Source organism: Equus przewalskii, chromosome 7 (genome assembly GCF_037783145.1).
Source record: "Equus przewalskii isolate Varuska chromosome 7, EquPr2, whole genome shotgun sequence".
In the NCBI taxonomy this organism is placed as follows: Eukaryota; Metazoa; Chordata; class Mammalia; order Perissodactyla; family Equidae; genus Equus; species Equus przewalskii.
Genome location: NC_091837.1, coordinates 13,703,530 through 13,720,725, shown reverse-complemented (window position 1 = coordinate 13,720,725; position 17,196 = coordinate 13,703,530). Strand labels below are relative to the sequence as shown.

At 53.4% G+C, this 17,196-nt stretch overlaps 1 protein-coding gene and 1 long non-coding RNA gene across 4 annotated transcripts in view; one reads left to right on the top strand and one right to left on the bottom strand.

Annotated features, from left to right (window-relative positions):
- Positions 1-10,784, bottom strand: part of CMKLR1 (chemerin chemokine-like receptor 1) — a 48,020-nt gene extending 37,236 nt beyond the window's left edge. Inside the window, exons 1-2 of one of the 2 annotated variants that reach the window (XM_070627067.1) lie at positions 10,216-10,506; positions 9,345-9,580 (exon numbers count right to left, since the gene is read on the bottom strand). The gene's annotated coding sequence lies outside the window, so the exon portion shown is untranslated. Of the gene's footprint in view, positions 1-9,344; positions 9,581-10,215 lie in introns of both variants that reach the window. The other variant, XM_070627066.1, reaches the window with a different exon arrangement.
- Positions 10,785-12,963: 2,179 nt separating this feature from the next.
- Positions 12,964-16,719, top strand: LOC139084443 (uncharacterized). Of its 2 annotated transcripts, none has more exons than XR_011541812.1 (4): positions 12,964-13,260; positions 14,085-14,290; positions 14,399-14,596; positions 14,980-15,423. It is a non-coding gene; the product is annotated as an uncharacterized lncRNA (long non-coding RNA). The 2 variants fall into 2 exon arrangements; XR_011541811.1 differs by having other exon boundaries at positions 13,089-13,260; positions 14,396-14,596; positions 14,980-16,719.
- The last annotated feature ends 477 nt before the right edge of the window (positions 16,720-17,196 follow it).

Genomic DNA, 17,196 nt, shown 5'->3' with positions numbered 1-17,196 from the left:
ATTTCACAGACAGAGGGAGACTGGCAACGAAGGCGTCCTGGGTTAGAGGACGAAGGAGCGCGTGCGCACGCATCCTCTCTCTGGGCCTCGGTCTCCTCGGCGGTCATATGGGACCGTTTGCCCCACCTCGCACATCTCTAATGAGTCTGCCGGGATCCGTCCAGAGTGACCAGCCCCAGAAGACAATCTTGGTGGCGGGAAGGTCTGGGCAGAAGCCCAGCCTGGACTCTGCAAGTGAAAACAGGCAGTGGAAACAACACAGAAGGCTCTCGAAGGAGGAAGGAGGGAGGGGGACGGGGTGCTGGCTCCCCAGCCTCCTGGAAAACGTGAGACGCCAGAGCTGCGAGAGGGCTGAGAAGGAGGAGCGAGCAGAAAGCTGGAGTAGGGGCCAGCCCAGCGGGCAGGAGGAGGCCCAGGGTCCCAACCCCGTGAACCACCCCCAGGCCCCCCAGGAACCAGCGATGGGGGGGCCCTCACCCAGGCAGGCTCCGGAAGCTGCCCTCCCTTCCCCAGACCCTGTTTCTCTGATTTCCTTCACGTCTGAGGCTTTTCACGGGAGGAGAGGTTAAAACAGAAAAAGAAAGGCCCATTTACGCCAGACAGGCCCTACTCACCCCAGGAACAGAGAGGCTGGTGGCCCAAGGTCCCCACCTTGGCCCTGCCAAGTTTTCAGGCCAACGCAGGAGATGGACGGGCAGCCTGGGCCGAGCTACGCCCCTGGTACGGTCCACACCTGGCGTTTCCCAGCCTCTCGTGACTCAGGACTTCCAGTCCCTACCGCTCCTCCATCCCCGCAGCCAGCCCCCTCGCTCCAGGGCCACATTTTGGTTTTCAGCCCCGACTCTGAGCCACATGTGATTTCATGTAAGCCACACAATAACACCCCTATGAGGAAAGCCCTTCCATGATCCCCAATTTACAGTGGGGGAAACTGAGGCACAGAGCAGTTAAGTGACCTCTCCCAGGTGTCAGAGCCAGGAGGTGGCAGAAACGGATCTCAAAACAGGTCTGCGAGCTGGTGGAGTTCCTGCTTCTACACAGTGGGTGGCCGTTCCTTTTTTACTCCAGGGATGCCCTTTTTCTTCGTGACCCAAATCCCTGACAGTTGATGAGACCCCCTGTGAGTCCAGTCTGTCATAAAAGAGACTGAGAATTGCCCGCTCTCCCTGAAGACCCGCTCGTGACATCAGTCGGCTGTACCTCCCCTTCGGCTGGGGAGCCAGTGGACCCCTTGATGCCCAGCCCGGCTCAGTCCAGCTCCAGCGGGCAGTGGGGACCACTGTCCCCTCAGTAAACACGTCACGGGCTGACCACAGGTGCCATCTGAAATTAACTTTCTTTAACCCTGGAGGAAATTCTTCATTTCTCCCAAAGTGTGCCTACATCAGTCAGCAAGTTCTGGGCCTGACGAGAGAGGGGGCTCATCCCTCAGTCCAGAAAGCCACCAACGCAAAGAAATATTCTCCCCTCCGACCTGGTTTACGGACCAGACAATCCAGGAGAGGAAACCACAAACTGACATGCCCTCTGCCAAGTTGGAATTTCAGACTCAATTAGCTTGGGATCGTCTGGAATCTTCGACTGTCCAAATGTTCGAGGTTAAGCACGAGTTTGGAGAGGGCGAGGCCTGGGGACAACAGGATGCTGTTCCGGTGAAATGGGGAATCTTAGACCACCCAGAAGATTGGATGAGACCTTCAAGGCCCCACAGAACATCCAGACTCCCTCCGGCCACTCCCTGCTTCCACCCACCGCACCAGACACCCCTCGCTCATCAAACTTCCGAGCTCTGCTCGCGCTGCTTGCTCTCCTCGCCTGGAGAGCATCTTTGATTTCTGGCCAACTTCTCCTCCAGGCACTCAAGGCCTGCTCAACCTTGGAACCAGCTCAAACCCATGTTTCCTTCTCCAGGCACTATTTCCTGACACTTCCCAGATCAAAGCCACCCCCTTTGCTCCCGTAGGACTGCACCCTGAATGCACCAGTCAGGCACGAACTTGAGTGCATTTAACCGTAAGCTCTCGGTCAGAACGGCCCAGGGTTCACCTACGGCACTGCATGGATGATGGACAGAATCGTCATGGGTGATGTGACTCAGGAGCAGCTGGCCCGGGCATCCTGCTGTTCAAGCCGACCCTCCGGCTGAACGCCCCACTCTGGTCACACACTCGTCTTCCTGCGCAGCTGGGAGCCCCTGAGGGCTGGGCTTGTCTCTTCCTGTATCCCATGCTCCCGGCACACAGCAGGTGCTCAGCAGATGCTGCTGGGGGGCAAGGAGGCTCTATCCCAGCTCTCCCACTCCCTCCCTCTGCTCCTTTAGACAAGTCCCTCTCACTTCCTCAGCTGCAGTTTTCCCATCTGAAAAGTGCAAGTGTGGACTGACTCAGCGCTGCGATCTCAATGTTCCCGTCTACCCTGCTAAATCCATATGTTGCAGTCCTAACCCCTAAGGTGATGGTATTAGGAGGCGGGGCCTTTGGGAGGTGAGGGGGTCGTGAGGGGGGAGCCCTCGCGAATGGGATTAGTTCTCTTATAAAAGAAGCCCCAGAGAGCTCCCTTGCCCCTTTCAGCATCTGAGGACACAGCAAGAAGTCTGCGACCCAGAAGAGGGCCCTCACCAGGCCCTGACCTCAGACTTCCAGCCTCCAGAACAGGGAGCAATGAATTTCTGCCATTTAGAAGCCACCCCGTCTGAGGCATTTTGTGACAGCAGCCCGAACGGACTAAGACTCGCAGGAATGACCAATGATTATCTCAGGTGACCACTGCCACCAATCAGACTTTAAGGTCAAGTCTTTAAAGATGGGTTCTGACATCGCCCCCTCTACAGACGCATGTCACTCCCCCTACCAAGACGTAGACTCTGTTTCACCTCCCTCTGAATCGGGGCTGGGCTGGTGATTTGCTGTGACCAACATAATGTGGCAAAAGTGACGCTGTACCAGCCCCAGGCCTGGGTCTCGAGAAGCCCGGCGGCTCCTGCTCTCACCCTTTGGAGCCCTGAGTCTCCAGGGGGAGAAGTCTGGGCGGTCCTGCCACACGGAGAGAGACAGCAGGAGTCCCAGGGGGATGCGAGACCATCTTACACATCCAAGCCCCAGCCGAGCTCCCAGCTGAATGCAACCCGTGAGTGACCCAACCCACACCATATGGAACAAAATGGCCATCACTGCAGAACTCTGCCCAGTTACAGAATGGTGAATAGGTGAGTCCTCTCAAGCCCCTACGCTTTGGAGTGGTTTCATACACGGAGATAAATAACTGAAACCTTTGGGTTCAGCTGGAGGGAGAGACACGACTGGATTCGTGACGTCGGCCACCGCCCATGAGTGAGGCGTGTGGAACTCCATCCCTGGGTTAGAGAATGTCAAGGTCAGTGTCAATCCAATTCAAAGAGAAACTCAGACAGAGACAGGACTGGAGGAAACTGGGCCACAGTGACAGGAGAACAGCAGAACCGGGAGCTGCAGGGTCTTGCAGCCGAGGGGACAGAGACAGCCCCTGCCTCGAGACACCTCAGCTCCTGGGAATCTTCTGGGCGAACACAAGCCTGGCTAGGACCTGTCCGCCCCACCCCCCAGTTGCACACACATCCTCAACGATGAACTCTCTTCCTTCAAGAGAATAGGAGGGAGCTCTGCTCCTTGCAGCCCGTGAGCCAGGCCAGAACCTCTCCCCAGCATGGGGCAGAAACAGAGGGTGTCTAGAAATGGCCAGTGTCCAACGTGGAGACCCGGGGACCACTGGTTCATGTCGAGCCCTTCACCAGGTTCCAGGTGCCACGCTAAGCACCTAACTCGAGCGCTCTCATTTCCTCCTAACCACGCTCTCATTTCCTCCTAACCACCACCTGTGGAAAGCATAAGGCCATCCCATCTCACGGGTGAGAAAACTCACTTGCTCAGAGCCAGGAGATTTGTAAGAAGTGGAGCAGGGGCTTGAATCCAGCCTGAATGATGCCAAAGCCTGGGGCCTCAGCCAAGCTTGATAACCACTCCATACGTGCTGGGACAGCCTCGTGGGTTGCTACACCTGCATCTGTTCTGATTGGTCCGTGCCCCGATGAGCCACTGTAAATACAAGGATGGCCATCTGGGCCCTCAATGCCCAAATTCAGGAAACAAATAGACGCAGGTCAATGTTTGAGATACCCCTCACTGTGGTGGGCAGAATAACGGGCCCCCAAAGACGGCCACGTCCTGACCCCCAGAACCTGAGAACATGCTACCTGGCATGGCAAAAGGGACTCTGCAGGTGTGATTAAGTGAAGGATCTCAAGATGGGGCGATTATCCCGAATAATCTGAGCGGCCCAAAGTCACTGCACAGGTCCTTATAAATGAAAGAGGGGGGCAGGACACCCAGTGATCCCGTGTGAGGAGGCTCACTGCTGCCAGCTTCAAAGATGGAGGCAGGGGCCATGAATCAACCAACGGGGCGGCCTCTAGACGGCGGAAAAGACAAGGAAATGAATTCTCCCCCGAGGGCCTCCAGAAGGAATGCGATCTTGCTGACACCTTGATTTTAACCCCATGAAATTCCTTTGGACTTCTGACCTCCAGAATTTTAAGATAATAAACGTGTGTTGTTTTAAGCCACTAAGTTTGTGGTGATTGTTATAACGGAAACAGGAAACTTATCCACTGGCTATCTGAGCTCTGACTTCATCTCACGCTCAGGAATTCACAGATTCTGACAACTGTTCACACAAGCTCTGATAATAGCATGGATGTATTTTCAAACGGCCCGGCCCTCGTCCTTAATCACCGCCCCAGGTCATTTATTGAGCTCTGCAGAAGCTCTCAGGAAGTCCGAGACAAGAGGAAACAGGGGTCAGAGAGCTTATGCGAGTCGCTGGAGCTCACACAGGTGGCTGGTGCCAAAGTCAGGACTAGAACCCAGGTCGGCCTGGCTGCACCACACCCGCTTCCCACCGGCCCTCCTGTTCTCTGACCTCTGATCCCCAGAAGGAAAAACCCAGCGCTTCTTGCACCCATCGCCCCACCCACCCACCCCCTTGCACAAGAGCACGAGCCCAGGGCTAAGATCAGAGGACCCAAGTCATGTATCCTAAGAAAGCAGAACCGATTCTGACATTCTGCCTAGACAGCAGCTGACATCCCAGCTGAGTCAGCTGCTGGAACTTTCAAGGTTGCCAGAGCGCCTAGATGGTGGGTGGAGCCACCCCCCCCCCCCGCCCCCCGCCCCCACCACTGGACCCCGGGACTTCTCCACCAGGCGAGGCAGGAAGCCAGAAGATTGAAATGACCTTTCCCAGCCTGGGAACCTGAGGTCACAAGGCACCAGATGCCCACATCAAGCCAGACGTGCAAAGGTGAATTTCAATGCCTGCTTGCCTGAAAATAAAAATAGAAATGCCTTCGATGGGTTGACCATGTGCTGTTCTCAGTGCTTGATGTATATTAACTCATCTAAATCCACAACAACTCTATAAAGTAGGCACCGACAGTATCCCCACCTTACAGATGAGGACACTGTGGTGGCAGGAGGTTAAGGGGCAGAGACGGGATCTGAACTCCAGGGCGGTTGGCTGTGGAGTCTATGACCATGTTGTGCTGTCAACCGATGCCAACCAGGAGGTAGTATTTCTTTCTTTGATCACACTGTGTGGAATTACTGCCTCTTGGTTCCATCCAGCAGGGCAAGAAATTCTTCTCTTTCTCTGCCATGCTTGTGCCCATCACTGCAAAAATATAGAGGTTCCAAAGAAAAGCAGATTAACTGGTTTCCTAATTTTGCCTGAAACCAGCATGTCCTGGAGTCCAGAAGCAGCACAAAGTGGCTGCCAAATCACAGCACCTGCATCCCAGGCCTGGACTAGGGCCTCCCCTTCAGCCAGGGGCATAGAGTCCTGGCCTGGGAACCAAGAGCCCCAGGTCCTAATCCCACCAAATGACCTTGGGAATGTCACTTGACCAACCCGGGCCCCGCTTTCATCGTCTCTAAAATGGAGGCAAACGGAAGTATCCAGAGGCCCTTCCACAGTTCCATGAAGGCAGGGATCCTGCCTTTTTCATCATTCTATCCGTGAAACACCAGACACATAGCTGGTGCTAATAAATGTTTGTTGAGTGAATGAATAAAAGTACTTGTTACAAGTTTGCCTCCTCTCCCTCGATGGCCTTAAGAAGAGGAACTGAGCCTGATTCATCTTCAGTTCTCACATTGGTTCAGCTTTCACTCTTCACACAGGAAATTGTTCCATAACACGCACCGCACGCCTGGCCCAGTCAAAGCCTCGGCATCATCCAGGACCCAGAGGCCGTCAGTCTGGGTCCTCACGTGCCATCTCTTTCTCTTTTTTCTGGCCAGTGGCTATAACACTTAGCCACATTGGGCTGACCAGGCCAGCACGAACACCCAGCTGCCTTCTGATCAGCAAGCTGGGCTTATTCTAGGGACCTGGGCAATGACTCTTGCACTCCCACTTCCCTTATGCCCAGTCCCGGGGGAATACAGCCCAAGGAAAGCCCCTAGCCTAACCACACACATACATGCACACACACACACACTTGCACGCACACACACTCCAACGTGCAATGGGACCCTAGGACAGGAGTAGGATTTTCTGAGTTCAAATCCCAGTTTTTTTGCTTATCTGCTCTGTGACCTTGGGCAAGTCCCTTTACCTCTCTGTGCTTCATTTTCTTCATCCATGAAATGCGGATGATAATCCTGAAGGCTTTCCATGTAGGGTTGTAGGAAGACCCAATGAAATAATGGATATGATCATCGTTGGCTCTATAAATGTGCCATGCTCAGTAAAATCGTTATTTGTATTTCCTTTTTCTATGAGGGAAAGAGAATTGCCTAAGTGCCAGGTAAATCCATGTTTAGGGACCTATAAGGCAGGAATTTACTTAATATATTTTATGGGGATTTTCTTGAGGATAGGAAAGCACTTGTGGATCCAGATTATCATGTTAACTTCAAGATCGACTAAAGAAAATTTAGCCTTAGAATCAGAGAATGGAAGAGAGCCAAGATGTCACCACATTTGTGGCAAAGACAGCTAGCTGTCCACAAAAGTGCCCGCTCCCCACCCACAGTACACCGCTGTAGCTGGGAAAGAACTGCCCTTGCCAAAAACTACATTTCCCAGCCTCCTTTGCAACTCGATTGGCCACATGACAGGTTCTCACATGGGGCAGAAGGCAGTCAGGAAGCAAAATGCCACTGCCCTGCTGTCTTTCATCAGTGATAATGTCCAAGGGAATAGTCAGGGTCATGAGACGGGTCACTGAATTGCTGTGTGGAAGAGGGTACCCTCCATTCAGAAATAACTGCCTTACCATAAACATCTGTTTTGTTTGAGCCCTTCTACATGTCTGGGTCTATTTGTTATTGCAGCCACTACCCTAACTAATACAACATTCAACTGCCTTATTTACCAATGAGACGATTATAGCCAGAGAGTGACAGTACCTTGCCCAAGGTCACACAGCAAATTCAGCAAAGGTCAAGAACTTTGGTATCTTAAAAATTTGGAGTAGATGTGCAGTTTTCAAATAAGTGTTCTTAGAGGCCCTTCAGCAATGAGAGTGAGGTTCAGTGAGCTGGAGTCTAGAGTCTTCCGCTTCTGTTTCAACCAGAATAACACCACTTTTATCTGTTTCCAAATTGCACTTCTCTACATATTTTCATTAGAGGAAAGGTTTCTGTGGCTTAAAATAATTTCAAAGCCAGCAGACTGAACAATTGCTAACATGATCTGACGCTCTGTGGTTCTACAAGACGAAGTTTCACTTCTTCTCTGCCATGCCTCCTGGCCTCAGCTGCTGACACAGGACATGCGGACTCACAGAAGTACACAAATATTTGCTTAGAAAGGAAAAAAAGGACCTCAGTGTGCAGCCAAGAATCCAGAAACCTGGACAAAGGGCAAAGAGAAAAGACGTTCGAGTACTCTAGCCCAGTGGTTCTCAAGTTTTGGGGTGCATCAGAATCATCCAGGGGAGCTGGTCCAAAATGCAGACTCCCAAGCCTCACCCTCAGAGATTCTGATTCAAAAAACTGACGCTTTAAGAAGCATTCATGATTATTCTGATGTCAGTGGACCCAGGGTTGCACTTCAGAAGCCCTGAGTCTACTTCATAGCCTTGAAACTGGCGGTGATAACTGCACCCACGCAGTATAGCTCCAAGAGCATGACACAGGCTTTTGGTTTTCTTGTACCATCACAATAAAGTGGTTTGCAAACTGAGAGGCATTATTAAGTAAACATCCAAGAGATGAATCCACCTCCCTACCATCCCATTTGACAGATGGTGAAACCGAGGCCTGGTTACTTTATTCATTCAATGAGCATTTACTGAGCACCTGCTATTGTGAGATCTTATGCAGGGGACTGAAGACTCAGAGAGAATAACACCCCAAGTCTGGCCTCAAGGAGCCCCCAGGCTAGTAGGCGAGACAGACAAGATAACCAACAATTACAACACAATGTAATGGGCACCATGACGGGGGAAGAACGGACCCTGAGACAGCCTAGTGGACAGGCCTTGACCCAACTGGGGGGATCTTATCAGAAGGGGTCAAGCCAGAGAGGGGAGCAACTTGCCCAAAGTCAAGTTCATCTACTCCCTGAAGTTTTGGAAGAATCCAGAGAAGGTCCCTGTGTACCAACAGATAAGTCTTGCCATGGGCTTCTCGGGGCCTGACACCCCACCACTTGAACATCACTGGTTTAAGTTAAACCTTCTTTCTTAAGAAAATGCCAAGCCACCCACCTCCCCCTCCTGGAGGCCTGGATTAGCCAGTCCTGTTCATCTCAGCCACCGAGGCATTTAGCAGAGCCCTTCCTTTGATCAAGTCTGGAGAAAGCAGGAGAGACAGCAAGAACCACAGGGAAGACTGGTCTTGACAAGGGCGTGGGCAATGCCAAAAGGGAAGTTGGGGACCAGGCCTCTTAATGGAAAGAGAAGGCAGACGCAGGGCCTGGCCACTTCCCCACTGGCCTCTCTGAACCACACAGGTCCAACTGACCAGACTTACATCAAGTAGCAGTTACTCAGTCCCTATGATGTGTTGTTTCTTTGAAATTTTCCCCCAAAACTGGTGTGTATGGCTCACCCACTCAAAATGTGCTAGTCTGAAAGCAGAAGGAAGAATGGAATATTTTCAACAGATAACACTGGCAAAGGGTTCCTATCCTTCATATACAAAGAACTCTTAAATGTCAATAAGAAAAAGATCAACATGCCAAGAGGAAAACAAAGAGAATGGACTTGAACACAATAATCAGAAAAGGCAACAATAAGGTTATAAAAGATCATCGGCACAAACAAAGAAATGTTAAATGAAGCAGCCAGACATTATGCTCACCTTTCTCATCAGGGAAGTTTTAGGAGATAGTTAGCAGCCGGTGCATGAGGCCATGAGAATGTCACACCCCAAATTGGCACAGGGGAGTGCAGGCCGGCACACGCTCTGGGGACAATGTGCCCAAAAGCCTCAAGAGCCTTAAAAACAGGCGAACCTTGACCCAGCGATGTCACCTCTGGAAACATATCTGTCGGACACTCATGCAAAGATGATTTACGAGAGCGGTCATTGAAACACTGTTTATAATAATGAAAAAAAAAAAAGAAGGAAGGGAAGTTACCCAACAAGATAAATGTTGGATAAATGCATGTGGGTATCCACATTTATAAACTTATATGGGTCAGGTCCATTGGAGGCACTCAGCAAACATCACAGGTAACTTAGTGAGTGAGCGAGGGTGTGAGCGATGGAGAGAGGCACCTGAAAGGCCACCTCTGGGTCAGCACCCCCTCCTAAGAGGAGGTACAGCCCAGCGGCTAAGAAGGTGGGCTGTGCAGTCCATTTCATTCCAATCTCACACACACCCCCCGCCCCAGCTTACCGTCTCTGCAGCCCTGAGCTGGTGCCTTGCCCTCTCTGAGGTTTCGTTTCTTCACCGGTAGACTGAAGACAACGAAACCACCTCCCTTGCAGGGTTGCTGTGAGCATTCACAGAGTGACTACGGAAAACGCTGAGCTCACTGCTTTGAAAACTGGGGTCACCTTGCTATGTTTTACAATTAGTACGCATTACTTTGGAAATCTGAGCATCATAGTAGAACTGTGTTCATTTTGATGAAAACTGAATTTTAAGAAGAACCAAAAAACTTCTGTCTCTACTAGCATTGCCCTCTCATGGCCCCTGGGGTCATGTCAAAGCCAAGCATGATACCTTGTGGCTGGTCTCGCCCAGGTCTTCCAGAGGGTTCCCCTCACTTCAGGCCACTCCAGGCTGTGCAGGAGACCCGTGTCCCTCGACTTCTCTCTCCCAGTCGCCCGGTTCTCTGACTGCGGCTGTTTGCCCAGAAAGTAGTTCATTCATTCATTCAAGATCCCTTGAACTCTCCCGGAGGGCAGCCCAGCCTAGAACACCCTCATGCCCTTTGGAGGCTCCCAGGGAGGCCCCGTTCTGTGCTGAGCTCCCTGCTTGCTGGGGCTGCTGTCCCGAATGAGACAGAACTCTGCCAGAGAAACAGCTGGAGGCAGGAGAGCGGGAGGGAGGGGCAGGAAATTGGGCTGACCGAGGGCGGGGGTGGCCAGCTGCACGGAGTGGGGGCCTCTGCCAGCCCGGGACCAGGCTCGTGGGTGGTGGCTGGTGGCAAGGCCAGCTCAGGACGACCCTCCCCTCTGGCGGCCAAGCCCAGCTGGGAGCAGTGCCCACGTCTGAGCGCAAACAAGGAGCACATGCAGCCCCGCGGCTGGGAGAAGGCGCCCGCTCCCTGCAAGGGCCTCGGGAGCTCCAGACGGCCGGCGAGACTGGCTGCCGGATATCCCACCGCCCTGGCCGCCGCCTCACCCCAGCCCTGTGCGTGCTGTTCCTTCCACCTGGCCGCCCTTCCTGCCCCTAATTGTGCCCTGATGACCTCCTGCGCTCTCTCTCTCTCTCTTTTTTTTTTTTTGCAAATTACAACAGCAATGAGATTTTTTTAAATTATCAAATGAACAAAGATTAAAATGTTTTATAATGTTTGATTTTAGTAAATGTTATAGGCAAGCAAAAATCTTATATGTAAGTGGAATATACATTGATACACCATTTCCCGAGAGCTCTGAGACAAAATACATCAAAACCTTTAGTTTCATTCAGACCCTTTGCTCTTTAAATATAAAGTCTGTTTTCAACCCAAACTCTGCGCCCTAGAGACAAATATCATTAACACCTTTTATGAACACACACACATCCATATATATATTTTATATAAATGCAAAATGGCTCAGTCATAGTATACATACCATACGGCAACCTGCTTTTTCATCAATGACAAGGTGTATGTATACATATATATATAATACATACCCGACTCTGTTTTAACAGCTATTTCATTAAATAGATGCACCACAGTTTATTTAGTTTTTTGGTGAAGGTTATTTTCAACTTTGTGACTGTGATAAACACACCATTTCACACTTGTTCAATTATTTTCTTACACAAAATTCCTATGAGCATATTTATTATTCAGAGGGTCGCCTGCATGCTCTTCAGGTCTCAGCCTGGGGGCCACCTCGAGGGGAAGACTTCCCCGCCCCTTGGGGGCTGCTCTGGGCTCCCCTCGGCCCTGGGGCTCCCCCCATCTTGGCACTGATGCAGTGCTGTCCCTGCTGTTGTGGGGTCTCTCTCCCTTGCCCTGGGAATTCCCCGGGGAAGGGACTGTATTTTGTCCCCTGCTCTGTCCCCAGCACAAAGCACGGTGCCTGGCTCATCGCCTGCATTACTGTGACATCATCGCCATCAGCAGCAAAATAATCAAAATAGCTGACAGCCAGGCAGGGTGCTAGGCACTTGGTACTTAATCATCCTGGAACCCTAGGAAGTACATACTATTTCTGCCCTCGTTTCACGGATGAGGAAATCGGGGCACAGAAAGGTTAAGTCAGTCCCACAAGGCCACACAGCTGGTAGGTGGCAGAGCTGGGATTCCCACCAGGCTGTCTGGCTCCGGAGCCGGGCTCTTAGAAGTAACAGAAGGGCCCACTGTGCACACGGCCCTGTGCCTAGTGCTTCCCGTGGAGTAAGTCATGGGACCTCCAGCAATGCCGCAGGAGGGCCACTCGCCCATTTTACAGATGAGTATGCTGGGGCCACGGACGGGAAAAAGGCCCCCAGATGGTGAGGCGTGATTGAACCCAGGTCTGTCTGATTCCAAAGTCGAGGCTGCTGAAAATAACTTGTGTAGAAAGGGAAAGAGAGGGGAGGGCGGCGGGGGGAGCAGAAGGAAGAAGGTAACGGAGAGAGAGGAGGGAGGGAGGGAAGAGAAGAGAGCGGAGAGGGGAAAGAAAGAAACAGAGAGGAGGGAGGGAGGGAAGGAGGGACACTTCCTCTTCTTTGAGCCTCAAAGGCTTGCGCAGGTGGAGAAACATGTCCTTTACCATCCGAGGAGCCTTAAAAGCTCACCTTCCTCTCCCCACAATCCTCAACCCTTAAGTAAGACAGATTTACACTTAGAAACCATCTAGTCTAACTCTTTCATTTCAAAGATAATAACTGGAAGCACAGAGAGGTTAAGTCACTTGCCTAAGGTCACACAGCTCCCTAGAGTCAGAAGTCAGAGCCAGCCTGACTCCAAACCCCTCTCCTCCCCACTCTGCCAGGTTTGCCCAGGGGCCTAAGAGCATTTCATCCACACCCTGACTGCAGATGGGAACACTGGATCCAGAGAAAGCAAGGGACTCGCCCGAGGTCACCCCACAGTTAGCAGCAGAGCAGCCGTCCCAAAGTCTCCTGGTCCACGGGACAGGTTATTCCCACAATGCAACGGGGACCCTACACACCACCATGTAAAGGTTCATCGTGACTAGAGACCCGCAGTTCTCAGGGCGCGGTTTCCGGGCCAACAGCCGCAGCGTCACTGGGGAGCTCGTCAGAAAGGCGGACGGTCAGGCCCCACCGCAGACCTGCCGGATCACCCCTCTCGGGGAGGCCCAGACGGCTGTGCGCTAACGAGCTGCCAGGGGATTCTGGTGCTCGCTCAAGTCTGAGACCCACGGATACACGCGTTTCCATCAGGGATATGTTCTGGATCCCGGAACACACCCCCGCGTCCCTCCGGCGAACAGTGATGGAAAACGGAGGTGCTGGGACCAGACGGGATGGATTTGATGGAATCCCCGTCTCCACCACCGTGAGCTGTGTGAGCTGGGCAAGTGCTTTCACCTCTCTGAGCCTCAGTTTCCTCACCTGCTGTGGACGGAGGAGGAGAGGGAGAAGACGGGGAAGGAGGTAGGGGCGGAAGAGGAGGAGGAGGAGGGGAGGAAGCAGCCTGTGCGAAGAGCAGGCCGGCGGGAATCCTGGAAGGGGGGCGGTGAGCAGGCGCTGCACGGGTGCTTGGAGCCGGCTTCCTGCTGCCTCCCGAGCCAGCCAGAGGCTGTGATGAGGTGCGGGTTCCACCAGCGGCAGAGTGAGGATGCCGGACTGCAGGCCAGGCCCCTGCGTGCGAGATGGAGGCGGGAGGCACAGCCCCACGGGGTCCGCAGGGAGGAGCAGGGGCCTCGGGACGCCCCGGCCGATCAGAAGCCGCAGGTCTCCGGCCACCATTCTGAACACGGCTGAGAAGTTTGGCTTTTCCTTGCTTCGAGTGAAAAGGAGTTGGGATTTTTAAAAAAAATAACAGATTCCAAACTCTTTAAGTCCTGACATGGGGATACGGGGCCTGCGAGCGCGGTGCCCCCGGGGCATGCGGAGGGGCCTCCGTTTACTCCCTGGGAAACCGTGTGTAGTTCCAAGATGCTCCATGAGCTCCATCGACGCCCCGCTGCCGCTGGCTGGTCCTGGAATCCTGGAGCTCTGTGTCAAAGGGCATCTCAGGCCGCATCCCGGCCTGGCTGGAAAGAGCGCGGTGATCGATTAGCAATGCCTGCCCTGGACCCGGGGAGGGGCTTTGCCTGGTCCATCCCACTCTGTCCTCGGGCAAAAGTCCCCAGCGGGCCCTGGAGGCTGGGGGCTGGTCCCGGTCCGCCCCATCCTGTCCCAGGGATTGGCCCACCCCAGTGTAGATGAACTTATGTCTTAATTCCACACCCCTTGGTATCCGTTTCCATCGTTAGCGCTCACGGGTTCCTAACCCTCTGCCTGAAGCTTCCTCAGTCCCCCTGGTCATAGGATGCTAACCTGCGCCCGCCACAGAGGCTGTCAAACCACAGGAAGCTTCAGAGACGCGAAGGATTCTCCGGAAGTCCAAGCTCTGCCTATTTTGGATTTCCTTTAGGAATGGGAGCTCCGTTTCAGCCAATGACAGGCTGTGTGGCCTTGGGTAAGTCGTTTGTCTTCTCCGATTCCTTCAATGGTCTGTGGTTAAGTTATGGGGGTGATTAAATTGTGGGTCTCGAGACAGGGCGATTGTCCTGGATTATCCAAGCAGGCCCACTGTCATCAGAAGCGTCCTTCTAAGAGGCAGGCCTGAGGTCAGAAGGAGAGGGTGAGGACTGGAGCGGAGATCTGAGTGCTGCGGCCGCAAGCCAAGGAATGCCGGCAGCCTCTACGCTGGAAGAGGCAAGGAACAAATTCTCCCCCGGAGCCTCCGGGAGGAATCAGCCCTCCTGACACCCTGATTTTAGCGGCAAGTGACTCGTTTTGGACTTCCGCCCTCCAGAACTGTAGAAGTATAAATTTGTATTTTTTAAGCCACTAAGTTTGTGGCAATTTGTGACAGCAGCAATAGGAAATGAATACAGGGCTGTTCCCAGAGGAGACCAGAATACTGGCCTGGTGGCAGGCAGATCTGTGTTTGAGTCCCTGCTGCACTTGCTAGCTGTGTGACCTTGGGCAATTTCCTAACCTCTCTGAATCTCAGCTTTCTCCTCTGCACATGGGAGGAATAAAGTACCTACCTCCAACCATTGTTGGGAGAATGAAATGAGTTGATGCACACAACATGCTTAGAACAGAGTCTAACACACAGTTAGCTCTCAATAATTATTGGAATTTTTCCCCTTCCGTTAGGCTACCTTCCCAAATGCAGGCTTCTCCTCTCCCCTGGGACACTGCTAGAGCCGCCTTCCTGATGCTCCATGTTGTTCAGTGGCATGCCACTGCTCAACAACATTCCGTGGCTCCCCAGTACAACGTCTTCACTCTGTTTGCACGGGGCTCCTGCCTCCTTCATCTCCCAGGAAGGAGAAAACTAAAGAGACGGCAAAGCTGAGATAAGACTTGAAGAAGCCAAACCTTCAGATGTCACTTCACATGTCACCTTCTCCGGGTCAGCACCCCTGTCGTGCATTCTCACAGCAGCCTGTCCCTGCGGTGGCCTCCAGCTCTATTGTAATGCAACGATCTTTCATGTTGTGGACGCAACATCCATCTCCCCCTCCGCACAGAAGCTCTGCGGGGCGGCGCCTGGTGCTGGGCATACAGTAGCTGCTCAATAAATGTTTGTCAATTGAATGAATAGATGGATGACCACAGCCAGCAGCCCGCTCAGGCCAGCCGGGCCGAGGACCCAGGCACTTCCTCCTGACGGCCAACGTCTGGTTCTCAACCACCGGGAGGACTGCAGAGTGACCCGATGGGTGGGTCGAGCCCAAAACTGTGTTGGAGACGTGCTTTGTGACTGTGCGCTGTGTGTTCCAGTAAGGTGACAGTTCCTTCTCCCGTCCTGCAGGCCAGGCCCGGGGAGGCCGGGAGACGGAAGCGGGGTTCCTGGAGCTGGTGGGGATTGTCTGAGGCGAAGGGAAGAAACACAGGCGAGAAGCTGAGTTTTGGGAACTGTGAAGGAGGCAGAGTTAGGAGGACGCGGCAGCCCGCTTGGTTCTGTGCGCTCGGCCAGCGCCCAGCCACTGAGCTTCCGTCCAGCCTGGAAAGGGTTAACAGCACTGAGTGGGGCCTGGGTGGGACACAGCGGGAAGGCTCGGTCTGGGGCCAGGGGCGGGGGCTTTCCTGGTGGGGGTGGAGAAGGCCCGCTGCTCCCCCGGGAGCCCTGGGGCCACACCCACCCAGCTCCTCCTGCTGGAGGAGACAGCTTTCCGCTCAGGGAGTGGTGGGACCACCCTGGAGGCCTGGGGGTGCGGACAGCAGGGTTGTCCCAGCCGTGCGGATGGGAGGAGCTTGCCCGCTGTTCCCAGTCCTCAGGTGGTGTCTGGCTGCACATGGCTTGTTGATGGGAAAGCTTCCATTTTCCAGGGTGTGGAATGGAGGCCCAGAGAAGGCTAGCAGCTGCTCAAAGCCACACAGCAAGTCCTGAGCAGACGCTCCTCCCAGTTTCCCTGGAACTCTCCCACCTCTGCTGTGCACGCACGCACACGCACACACATGTAGGTTTTTTGTGACATTGCCCCTGCCTGTCTCTCCAGCCACATGGCCCACTCTTTCCCCTCCCTCTGCTCTGACCCCAGCAGGCAGTTTCAAACCCATGACCTTTGCCTGGGGCTCCCCTTCTGCCAGGAACGCTCTCTCTCGCTGCCCTGTGCCCAGCCTCCTGGTAACCTCGTCATTCTTCAAAACCGAGCTCAGGGGGCTGGCCCCGTGGCCGAGTGGTTAAGTTCGCGCGCTCCGCTGCAGGCGGCCCAGTGTTTCGTTGGTTCGAATCCTGGGCGCGGACATGGCACTGCTCATCAAACCACGCTGAGGCAGCGTCCCACATGCCACAACTAGAAGGACCCACAACGAAGAATATACAACTATGTACCGGAGGGCTTTGGGGAGAAAAAGGGAAAAATAAAATCTTTAAAAAAAAAAAAAAAACCGAGCTCAGGTGTCCTCACCTCCAGGCAGCCTTCCGGAGTTGCCCCTTCTCTTCCCACCTACCTGGGAAATTTGATCGCCCCTTCTGCCGGGCAAGTCTGTGCTTTGCCAACACATCCACCCCTTCTTAAATCACACTGCCTTTTCATTCTACCTCTGGCCTGCTGTCACCCCAGCTCCCGACACCGGACCCGACCCATACTGGAAACATGTGATGAATTGAGCCAGCCCTCATGCCCACTCCTCCCTCCCCAGGGCCAGCTGTTACTGTGAGCTACTAGGAATGGATCAGAAGCACCAACCCCACTGCATTTCAGCCTAGAGGTCAAGAACACAGGCCTTTGGGGTCGGAAAGACCTGGGTTTGAATCGCAGCCCTGCCACTTTCTTGCTGTGTGATCTTGAGTAAGGCACTTGCCCTCTCTGGGCTTCTCTTGTCCTTTCTGTAAAATGAAGATTGTAATCTCAGCCTTGCAGG